At 39.6% G+C, this 12,500-nt stretch overlaps 1 protein-coding gene across 1 annotated transcript in view; it reads left to right on the top strand.

Annotated features, from left to right (window-relative positions):
* LOC122254249 (nose resistant to fluoxetine protein 6) overlaps positions 1–12,500 on the top strand; it is a 50,593-nt gene that overhangs the window by 21,016 nt on the left and 17,077 nt on the right. The gene's annotated exons all lie outside the window — the stretch shown is intronic.

The following is a 12,500-nucleotide window of genomic DNA, read 5'->3' as shown; positions in this document are numbered from 1 at the left end:
CTTGCCCTATCCCCCCTCCTTCATCCCTCTCTCTCTCCTTCTCCTCTTCTTCCCTCCCTTCCCCCTTCCTTCCCTCCTTCCCTCCCTCCCTTCCTCTCTCTCCCCCACCCCTACCCCCCCTTTTCCCCTCCTCCCTTCCTCCTTCCCTCCCTCCCCCATTCCCTCCCTCCTCTCTCATTCCCTTCATGGTCCTCCCTCCTATCTCTTTCTCCTCATTCGCTCCTCCATCCTCCCCATCCTCCTGTGTCTCCTCCTCCCAGACTCCTCTCATATTCCTCTCCCTTCACCCTCCTTCCCTCCTCTCAGCCTTCTCTCATTCCCACCCTCCCACAGTATCAAGGACCCTTTGATAGCCCTCATGTAGGTAATTGCAGCAACCGCGCTCTGCCTGCCTCGTGCTGGGCCATTTCTCCCGCTTCTGAACGGGGGTTGGGTCCATCCAGTACGTCCCGCCTCCTGCCCTATGTTGACCTGCTCGCTGCCGGGTCGGTGCAGGTGGGCCAGGACGGCTAAGCTCTACGCTAAGAACTTCGTCAGGCGGTTCTTAGGTCTGTGTGTGTGTGTTTTGTGTTGTTTATGTAGTGGCGTGCGTATGTGTGTGTTGCTGAGTAGGTATTGAACGCTTGTACGCTAGTTAGATTGTAGCGGAATATTTTATATAAACAGTTTACTTACTTTTCTGAACCCTATATAAACGTTGCGAGCTAAGTGTCTGATATTCCCTAACGTATGAAACACTACATCCATCTCACGAATACGCTCCAACGACCCCTCCCACGAAACGAACCACCTCCCTACGACCCTCCTCACGCGAGACCCCCCGACCAGAACCGACTCACGACCGCCGTACCACTCAACCACAGATTATCCCCCACGATCCTGTTCGTCTCTCGGCTCTTCTCCGGCGCCCACCCTCCTCGCTTCTTCGCCTACGGATCCTCGCGCGGACATCCTGACATCCTTCAGCCGCGGACCGCTGTGGCCATCACTGGGGGATAGGCCCGCTCTTCGTTCACTCAACTATATCATGGCCACAACAGAAGCGAATTAAGATGTCATGAGTGAGTAGGGAGCGATGGGGATTAGAATGAGGATGATAGGGAATTGTGAGGCGAAGGTGTTGGGTTGTGGATGGGAGCGAGGGTAGGATGGGGCATCGGAGCGGCGTTTAGTGCTTTGTGTGTGTTTTGCATAGTGTGTTTGTTTCTAGTGTGTGGGTGTGTGTGTTCGTATTAATGTATGTAATGTTTGTGTGAGTGTGTGTGCTTTTAGTTGGCATGTGCCACTGGTGTGTGTGTTGTGTGTGTGTGTGTAGTGTATGTGTGGTGTGTGTGTGTGTGTGCTTATGTGAGTAAGTGTTTAAGAATGAAGTATTAGCAATGCTGATTGTCAAAGAATTATTGAGCAAAACTTAGGTTGTGTCTTGCCCATAATTTCACTTATATTGCTTCTGATATAACATCAATATTAATTACTTTGGTCCTCGCCCACTCTCATCAAAGATCTTATGGTAGGTATCTCCAAAATGCCCGATTCCCTCTAGTTTATCTAGCGCCACTTTCAGGCCTATCGGTCGGTGTAACAAAACCGGCCGTTTGCGCAAAACACTCATTTGTGCCAAGTGTGCCCAGATCGATCACGATAGGTATGAAAAGGCGGAGGAGGAGGCATATGCTTACTCGGTGAGTTCTATTTTTGTGTAGGATATATATTCCTATCTATTCATAACATACTCACAAAGACACACACACACAACACACACACAGACATATCTAGTATATATATATATATATATATATATAATCTAACTCTATAGTATACAATATATATTTATATATATTATATATGTAAATATATACATATATAATTCTACTCATATCTATGTATCAGTAAATGTATATGTATTAATATATATATATATGATATGTATATAATATATATTTAGTTTATTTATTTATTTACTTATATATATATAGTATATATCATATATATATAATATATGTTACTATATATATATATTTATGTATGTATGTCTATGTATATGTGTATATGTAAAAAATTTTTTCTTTATTTTTTTAGTTTTTTATATGTATAGTATATATATTATACATATACAATTCCATATAATACTACATATACATACATATATATACATCGCATTAGTACAGTATATATATATTTATAAAATAATATTTAAATATTATGTATATAATTGTGTGATACTATAGATATATATATTATATATAGATTTAATCTTAATCTCAATCTCCTAGACTACTAGGCTTTTCCAGGCCTTAGAACCGTATAACCTGAGCCGAACAGAGGAATTCCGTTCGCTGCAAAAGGGAAGATAGCGTATGAAAGTGGATTTATACCATGAATGTATTATAGCTCTAATTTCATATCTTTCGCGAAAGTAATGTACGTTGTAGAAGAAATAAGTAGGGACTGTAATCAGCGGTTAGGAATGAAGAGTGTGACAAATTAAAACTGGAATCGCGTTATACGAGGGCAGTTTGATTGCACTTCCTCCATTGCTCAGAGAGTGCCAATATAAACCTCATACACTGATTCGGTGTTAGAACGACGTGTTTAAATGGAACTGAATGGATGACGTAAGATATGGTACTCATAAAAACAATAATGCGCACCGGTGGCTGGGATATAGCACATCCTCTTGATCATCTCTGTTTCACCTTCTATTCTATATCTCTATCACGTCTCTTATGTTCTACCGGTCTATCTATCATCTATATATCTATTTAATTAGATAATTATCTGCAATTCTATCCATCTTTCTTTATATCTTCTACGCTCTCTCTCTCTCTCTCTATCTATTATCTATCTCTGCTCTCTCTCTCGCTCTTCCTCTCTCTCTATCTCTCCTTTTCTCTCTTCTCTCTCGCCTCGTTCTCTCGCTCCTGTTTCTCTCTGTCTCGATATTCTCTCTGTCTCTATCTCTCGCTCTCTCGCTCTCTCTCTTCTCTCTCTCACTCTCTCTCTGCTGCTTGTCTCTATCTCTCTCTCTCTCTCTCTCTCTCTCTCTATCTCTCTCTCTCTCTCTCTGCTCTCTCTCTCTCTCTTCTCTCCTCTCTCTCTCTCTCTCCCGCTCTAACTCTCCTCTCTCTCTCTCTCTCTCCTCTCTCCTCTTCTCTCTCCTCCTCTCTCTCTCTCTCTCTCTCCTCTCTCTCTCTCTCTCTCTCTCTCTATCTAGCAATCTATCTATCTAAATATCATTTTTCCCCCCTTGATTTGCCTAACCAGTCAAATAATGATAATAAGATAAAAACAAACACCCTCAAATGCCATCAATAATAAATAAAGAAGCAACAATATAATTTAACCTAAAAAGCTAAACAAAAACAAAACACGATCTGTTTGTCTGACTAGTTCGTCTTGATTGCAGGTCTTTCATAGGCATACTAGAGTGCTGGTGGCCCTCTCGACCATTATGACTCCCACGACCCTGCATCTTGATAGGAGGCCATAATGCGAGAGGGTGAGTCTTTGTATCTTTGACTGTATATGTATTTGCAATGATGTTTGTGTGAGTTTTGGTTTCCATGTTAGTGCGTTTTGTTTGTCTGATACTTGTCTGATATATATATTTTTATTAATATTAATTATTATTACATATAAAGATCATCTTTATCATTGATTTAGAATAATTAGAATTATCAATTATTTTTTTCTATTGTCATGATTGCTATTATTTTCATTATTATCAATTATTAAAGTATTAGCATTGTTGTTACTATCGTTATCATAATTTGATAGGGTATATTGAAGAGAATAATGTAGTATTAGTAATTGTATGAATGATAATTCATAGAAAATAATAATTGAAAAGGAAGTACATGATAATATCAACGAAAAAAACATATAGGATAATAGGAGATAAAGATATAATGATAATATATTGATAATATAAGAATATGATGATATGATATAATAGGGATGATAAGAATTTTAAATATATAATAGTAAAATAATAATATCAACACTAATTAATAAGGAAATGATAACAACCATAACAATAATGATAAAACAGGGACTAATAATGATGATAATGATAGTAAAATAATATGCGGATAAAGATGATGAGAGTAATAGGAGGGATTTATGATAATAACAATGAAGATAATGGTAAGGTTAACTAATACTAATAATAATTACGATACCTTCAAGTATAGCCCTAACACCCGTACATTTCCAGGCGCAATGGAAAGACCATTTTGGTTCTCCATAGCCAATAACTACAGCGAATTTTACATACCAAGCAAATCGCCTGCGCATGCATGATCGCTTGCCTCCAGCTCTGAGGTAACGTGCTTGGTGGCTTTTCTGCTTATGTGTGTGTGTGTGTGTCTATTTCGCCTCTCTGTCATGTTATTCGATCTTTTTTGTATTTATCTGGTTCTTATTAGACCTCTTTTTGTTCTGTATTTTGCTTTGTCTCTCTTTCTTCCACTTTCTCTCTTTCGTTTCCTCTCTCTCTCTCTCTCTCTCCGCTCTCTATCTATCGATCGCTCTCTACTCTCGCTTTCTCTCTCTCTCTCTCTTCTCGCTCTCTCTCTCTTCCTCTCTCTCGTCGCCTCTTCTCTCCTCTACTCTCACATCTCTCTCCTCACTCTCTCTCTCTCCTCTCTCTCTCTCTTCTCCTCTGCCATTTCTTTATCCTCCTTCTCCCTTTTATATACCTATCTCTAAACTATGCAGTGTCTCACTTAGTCAACCTAACCTATCTATGCATTTTCTATCTATCAATCCCTATCTTCCTCCTCGTTTTTTTTGTTTCCTCCTCCTACCGCCTCTGTCTCACTCGACCGTCCAAGACGTCCCCAGAGAGAATAAGATCTTCACATCCTCGCCTCGTATCAACCAGTGAGGAATATTGGAACAGAGGATTCCTTCGTATTGCAGGGGGGTCGTGACCATGTTGGTGGATCTTTGTTAGTCTTCAGTATGAAGGTTGGCCCAGACTCCTAACAAACACCGTTGATTCCCTGCGGTGTAAGTATGCATGGTAGTCGAGAGAGAAAAAAAAATGATACTAGCCTGTGCAGTGCTATATCATCGTTACCCCCCACAAGTGTTGAATCCTGAATGTTTTTTTGATATTGCTTATCATTACGACTGAGTCTTTAGCTTTTCTTATGTTATTCGAGCTCTTTATTGTGGAATATTCCTCGTTGATACGACTCCTCTAGTAAGCTTTACTTTTCATAGTATCTGCCTATACTCGATCATAGAATCTATTATTTTCGTCATTAGTATCATCACTATTATCATCACATTTAATATGACTCTAGACTCTCGTATCATTACATTGAGCGCCTCTTTTCCCTTTCCCACTCTCCTCTCCTTTAATCCCCTCTTTTCCCTCCTGCCCGTTTTTACCCGTCCCTCCCTCTCCTCTCTCTCTTCCTCCTGGCCTTCTATCTCCACCCTTTCCTTCTCCTGTTTCCCCTCCTTCCTTGCCCTCCCCCCTCCTGAGAGCCCTCTCTCGCTCCTTCTCCGCTTCTTTCCCTCCCTTCCCCCTTCCTTCCCTCTCTTCCCTCCCTCCCCCCTTCCCCTCTCCCTCCCTTCCGTTCCTTACTCCCTCTTTCCTTCCCTCCCTTCCCGTCCTTCCCTCCTTCCCCCTCCCCCATTTCCTCCCTCCGCTCTCTCTCATTCCCTCAATCCTTCCCTCCTATCTCTTTTCTCACATTCCCCCTCCCTCCATCATCCCCTTCCTCCTTCCCTCCCTCCTCTCTTATTCCCTCCCGTCATCCCTCCTCCTCTCCTCCGTCTCTCATTCCCCTCCCTCCCACAGGATCAAGACCCTTGATAGCCCAAGTAGGACACCCGCCTGGCTCGCTGTGACACTTATCCTCTTCGCTACGGGGTTTGGGTCATCACGTACCGCCTCCTGCCCTATGTTTAACCTGCCGGGTCGGTGTCAGGTGCCAACGCTAACCTCTACGCTAAGAACTTCGTCCAGGCGTTCTTCAGGTCTGTGTGGTGTTTTGTGTGTGTGTGTGCGTGGTGGTGTGCTGAGTAGGTATTAACGCTTTTAATTGTAGCGAATATTTATATAAACAGTTTACTACTTTCCTAACCCTATAAAACGGATAGCTAAGTGTCTGATATTCCAACTTATGAAACACTACATCTCACGAATACCTTCCAACACCCCCTCCCACGACCCCCTCCCACGACCCCCGCCCACGACCCCCTCCCGAACGACGCAGACCGCCGTTCCCACAACGAATTACCCCCACGATCCTGTTCGTGCTCGCTCTTCTCCGCCACCCTCCTCCGCTCTATCGCCTACGGTCCCGCGCGGACATCCTGACATCCTTCAGCCGCGACCCGCTGGGCCTCAACTGTGAAGGAACCCGCTCTCTCTTTCGTCCACAACTATATCCTTGGCCACAACGAAGGACATGATGTCAATGAACGGTGAGTAGGGGAGCGAGGGATTGAATAGGATGATAGGATGTGAGGAGATGGGCTGGGTTGTGGAGGGAGCGCGGGTAGGATGGAGGAATTGGAGAGGCGTTTGTGCTTCTGTGTGATTGCATTGTTGTTTGCCCGTGGTGTGTGTGTGTTCGTATTAATGTATGTAGGTTTGTGTGTGTGTGGTGTGCTTTTTTGATGCATGTGCCCGTGTTGTGTGTGTGAGTGGTGTGTGTGTGTGTGTGTGTGTGTGGTGTGTGACTTATGTGAATAATGTTTTAAATGAATAATTTAGGAATGCTGAGGTCAAAGAATCATTGAGCAAACTTGGTGTTCTGCCAATTTCACCTAATAGTGCACGAATAGTAAACACAATAGTATTACTTTGGGGCCTCCGCCCTACTTATGGTGGTTTCTCCAAAAGCCCCGATTCCCCTCCTAGGTATCTAGCGCCCACGTTCAGCTATCGGCGGTGAACAAAACCGCGTTGGCAAACACGCTTTTCTGCAAAGTGTGCCAGATCGATCCCACGATAGGTATGGATAGGCGAGGATGGAGGCCATGCTGACTCGGTGCTTTCTATTTGTGGTATAAATTCATAGATTGCATACTACAATACTCACAAAGACACACACAGCACACACACACACACAGACATAATATATGTATATATATAAATATATCTATAATATATATATATACATATATATATATATATATATATATCTATATATATATGTAATATATAACATATATTATACATATATATGTATATGTATATGTATATGTAATATATATATATATAATAATATATATAATATATATATATTTAGTTATTTATTAATTACTAATATATATATATATATATATATATATATATATATATATTATATAATAATGTATGTAGGTATATGTATATGTATAAGTATAGTATAGTATTGTTTATATATATACATATACATATACATATACATTACATAGACATACTTATATATACATACATATACAGTATATATATATTTATAAATAGATATAATATATTATATATATATATATATATAGATATATATAAATAGAATATAATCTAATCCAATCTCCTAGACTACCCTATGCTTTCTCCAGCATTAAGTTAACAGTATTACTCTGAGCCGAACGAGAATCTTTCTGCAAAAGGGAAGATAGCGTATGAAGAGGAATTTATACCGTGAAATGTATTTCTTGCTCTAATTCCTATATTTCGAAAGCTAATGGACCGTTTCGTAAGAATAAGTCACTGGAAGTTCCAGGCGTTGAATGAAGAGTCTTCTTACAATTAAAATGGAAATCGTACGAGGGCCAGTGATTGCAACTTCTCCATTGCAAGAGAGGGCAATAAATCCTCACACTGATTCCGGTTAGAACGACGTTAAGGACTGAATGATGACGGAGAGAATATGTACCATAAAACGAATAATGGCACAGGGCTCGGATATCGCACATGACCTTGATCACACTGTTCACCTTCTCTTCTACTCTATCACTCTCTCTAGTCTACCTGTCTATCTATTCATCTATCTATCGATTTAATTAGATATCTGTCAATTTATCATCTTTCTCTCTCCTATCTCTCTCTCTCCTCTCCTCTCTCTATCTATCGATTTATTCTCTCTCTCCTCTCTCTCAGCTCTCCCCCCCCCCCTCTCTCTCTCTCTCCTCTCTCTCTCTCTCTCGCTCTCGTTCTCGCTCTCTTCTTCAGCTCTCTCTTCTCTATCATTCTCTCTCGCCTATCCTCGCTCGCTCGGCTGCTCTCTCTCTCTTCTCTCCGCTCCCTCTCTCCTCTCTCGCGCTCTTCTCTCTCTTCTCGTCATCTCTCTCTTCTCGTTCTCTCATCTCTTCCTCTCTCTCTCTCTTCTCCGCTCTCTCTCATCTCTCTCTCTCTCTCCTTCTCGCTTCTCTCACTCCCTCTCTCCCCGTCACCCACAGTGTCTGGATCACTGCTGGGACACTGCTGCGACTGCTGCTCCCTCTTGAATTCGGCCGCGTGGTTGCTGCCCCTCAATCGCTCAACCGTGGGGCAGTAAGCAGTTTACCCTTGTCATTTCGCACATACTCTAGTGCTTTTTGTGTGCATGCGTTCTTTTAGTACGGACTGTTTGTTGTGTGTGTGTGTGTTGGTGTGTGTGTTGTGTGTGTGTATGTTGTGCCTTTTTAGCACGGAGCTCCATCACAATGCTTGATATCCAGTCATTATCATAGAACTTATCGTGAAGTTTTTATTTATTATCTGTAAATATCCAATCATGTGTCAGAAATAACCATTCAGGATCTTTTAATCGACCGGTGCCTTGAGCAGATATGATAGATCAAACCTTCACATTATGGAACCTTGCAGTAACTTTTTGACAGTCTAGGTGATCCTTCTCACCAAAATTGCGTTGACTCATTAGAAAATCTACATGGAATGGAATATCTAAAAAATATATATTATAATGATCATAACTAAACTACGTCAATCACTGGCATCAAGTAAATCAAGTTCTTATTAACAGCTTCATCACGAGTAACTGAGAATATGGTCACGGGTTTTTACGTGAGTAGTAATGTTACGAAACTAGCTAAGAATTACTTCACTCGATGCTTACGTTAATACTGTAGATGCATGTGGGCCTTGGCTTAAGGATTTTTCTTTTCTTTTCTTTTTCATGACCTTGGTTAGTCTGGCCACTTCATTGACCATAACACTACTACCATTTACTACTAGTTTGTCTAAAACGACTTGTAGTGGTGGGTTCCGTACTATATTTACAATAACTATTTATTTGTCATCGGTGTAGCAAGTTTGCTTATACACTTGACAATGCGTTTGCGATTATGATTTTTCCGAGATTGCCAAGGGTTCTTTTTCAGTTTAAAGTGACGTTTCCTTGGTGAAGCCATTAATGAGACTTTTTCATTACATCGGAAGTGGTTTCTTGTAGAAATCTTTTGTGTTTTGGAGCCCCGGTTATTTTATCAAAAAAAAATGATATATCTATCTATCTATCTATCTATATCTATCACATTATATATATGGCAATAAATATAGATATATAGATATATATAGTATAGATATAGAATATATTATTATATATGATATACTTGCTATATATATATATATATATATATATATATTTAATATATATATTATATATATATATATAGATATATAATTTAAATATAATATATATATATATGTGATATAATATATATATATATTTATATATATATCTATATCTGTGTGTGTGTGGTGTGTGTGTGTGTGTGTGGTGTGTGTGTGTGTGTGTGGTCATGTATGTATGTAGTGTGTGTGTGTTGTCCACACAAATATATATATATAATAGATATATAAAATAAGTATATATAAATAGACTATAGTAAATATCATATATGTCTAAATAAAATATATATATCTAATATATATATATATATATATATTATATTTTTTTGTGTGTGGTGGTTATGTTTTGTGGTGTATAAGGGTACCTATATAGATATATATATATATATACTATTTATATATCATATAACTCTATATAGCTCTATCTGTTTATATGATGTGTGGGTGTTTGTGAGTGTGAATGTGTGTGTGTTGAGATGTTGTGTGTGTGGTGTCTGTCTGTATGACAATTATATCTCACACTATCTATCAATCTATCTATATCTCTCTGACTATAAGTCTCAACTCGAATCAATCTAACAACAGGTGTGGATGGTTGTGGTGTGTGAGTGTTTGTTAATGTGTGTGTAGAGTGTGTGTGTGTGAGTTGTGTAGTGTGTGAGTTTGTATGTGTGACCGAATATCACTTCTATGTTTCTCTACATCAATACTCACACACACACTCTATCTCACTAACTGATAACAAATCCACTATATATGTATGTCTATATCTGTGTATATCTAGATCTCACCCTCCCAGACGTATCCACCTCTATGTAATACAGATTGTCACTAATATCACTCACCTCTCTCTCACATCTCTACACATCTCTCCCACAATCTCATGTTATCTGTGTGTGTAGAAATCAGTGTCCTGCCCTTTTCCCTTTCCGCCGGATAGTGCTGGCTAGGCACTGGTCAGCTCGGTCCCCCTCCTGCACCGATGACATCAACCTGGCGCACGACCTCCCGCCGGTGCCTCTGCTCTTCGGCACTTTATTCGTAGGTGTTTCTCTAGTTACGCAGATATGTTTGTCTTGTTATGTGTTATAACATAGAAGAATTTTAAATACATATGTTGAATATAAATATGTACACAAATGTACATACATATATACCTAAAACTATACACTCACAACAAACACAAACACACACACACACACACTTCAATCTACTAATTCCTTCATGTATTCATAAATATTCATTTATGTGCATGTGACTGACCGGTATGGAAAAGAAAGAAAGAGAGAGAGAAAAAAAAAGAAAACAGGTAATACAGTAACCGAGCACCCCGGGTGCCATCGCCAGAATGCGACCAGAAAATTAGGCTAACCAGAACCTTTCATCCAACCCACGATAGTTTCCCCCGCTCGAATCATTTTCCTTTGGCCACTTTTTCGGTTCCAGCACAAGAACGTGAGGATTTCCAACAAGTAAGGTCTCAAGAAGGTCGAGGGCTAATCCGGCGATATGAATAATATAAGATCAGTAGTAACTAGCAACTGCGAGGTGATATTGCAGTGGTTGTCGTATCTTTCAAGTAGTTGTCCTAGTGAAAGCAGAGGAAGAGATAGAGGCAGAAAAGGAAGAAAGAGATGGAAAGAGCAGACAAGTGGGCATGTCAAGTGATCCAAAGGAAGGATGTCTGAAATAGTCTGAATCTGACACTGATCTTAATGAATTTGTTGAAAGCAGAGGTTGGCTGCAATTTTTTTTTAGACTCAAGAATTTCGTTGTCATTATCATTATCATTATCATTACATATGATATGATGATAATAGGGATGATAAGAATTTAATAATAATAGTAATAATAATAATATCAACAATAATAATAAGGATAATGATAACAACAATAAAAATAATGATAAAACAGTACTAATAATGATGATAATGATAGTAATAATAATGATGATGATAAAGATGATGATAGTAATAATGATGGATAATGATAATAACAATGAAGATAATGGTAATGTTAACTAATACTAATAATAATTACGATTACCTTCAAGTATAGCCTAATCAACCCGTACATTTCAGGCGCATGGAAAATAGCCATTGGGTTCTCCATAGCCAATAACTTACAGCGAATATTTACATACAAGCAATCGCCTGGCTCAAGCATGATCTCTTGCCTTCCAGCTCTGAGGTAACGTGCTTGTGGCTTTCTGCTTATGTGTGTGTGTGTGTGTCTATTTCTCTCTCTGTCTATTTTATTCGATCTTTTTTGTATTTATCTGGTTCTTATTAGACCTCTTTTTTTCTGTATTTTGCTTTGTCTCTCTTTCTCTTTCTCTCTTTCGTTTTCTCTCTCTCTCTCTCTCTCTCTCTCTCTCTATCTATCTATCTCTCTCTCTCTCCTCTTACACACACTCTCTCTCTCTCTCTCTCCTCTCTCTCTCTCTCTCTCTTCCCAGTAGCATCTCTCTCTCATCTCTCTCTCTCTCTCTCTCCATCTCTCTCTCTCCTCTCTTCTCTCTTTCATTTCTTATTCCTCCCTCTCCCTTTATATACCTATCTCTAACTATGCATTTCTCACTTAGTCAACCTACCTATCTATTCATTTATCTATCTATCAAATCTATCTTCCTCCTCTTTTTTTTTTTCCTCCTTCCTACTCTCTTTCTCACTCACCTTCATACGTCCCCAGAGAGATAAGATCTTCACATCTCGCCTCGAATCAACCAGTGAGGAATATTGACAGAGTACCTTCGTATTTGCCTCGCTAAGCTCACCACCCCTTGGTCGTGACCACACGGCGTGTGTTGTGGATCATTGTTAGTCTTCAGTATGAGGTTGGCACAGACTACCTAACAAACACCGTTGATTCCCTGCGTGTAAGTATGCATGTAGTCGAGAGAGAAAAAAAAATGATACGTAGC

Source organism: Penaeus japonicus, unplaced genomic scaffold (genome assembly GCF_977035675.1).
Source record: "Penaeus japonicus unplaced genomic scaffold, GWHDUDI00000001_assembly GWHDUDI00000001, whole genome shotgun sequence".
NCBI lineage: Eukaryota > Metazoa > Arthropoda > Malacostraca > Decapoda > Penaeidae > Penaeus > Penaeus japonicus.
This window is presented reverse-complemented; position numbering and strand designations above follow the sequence as displayed.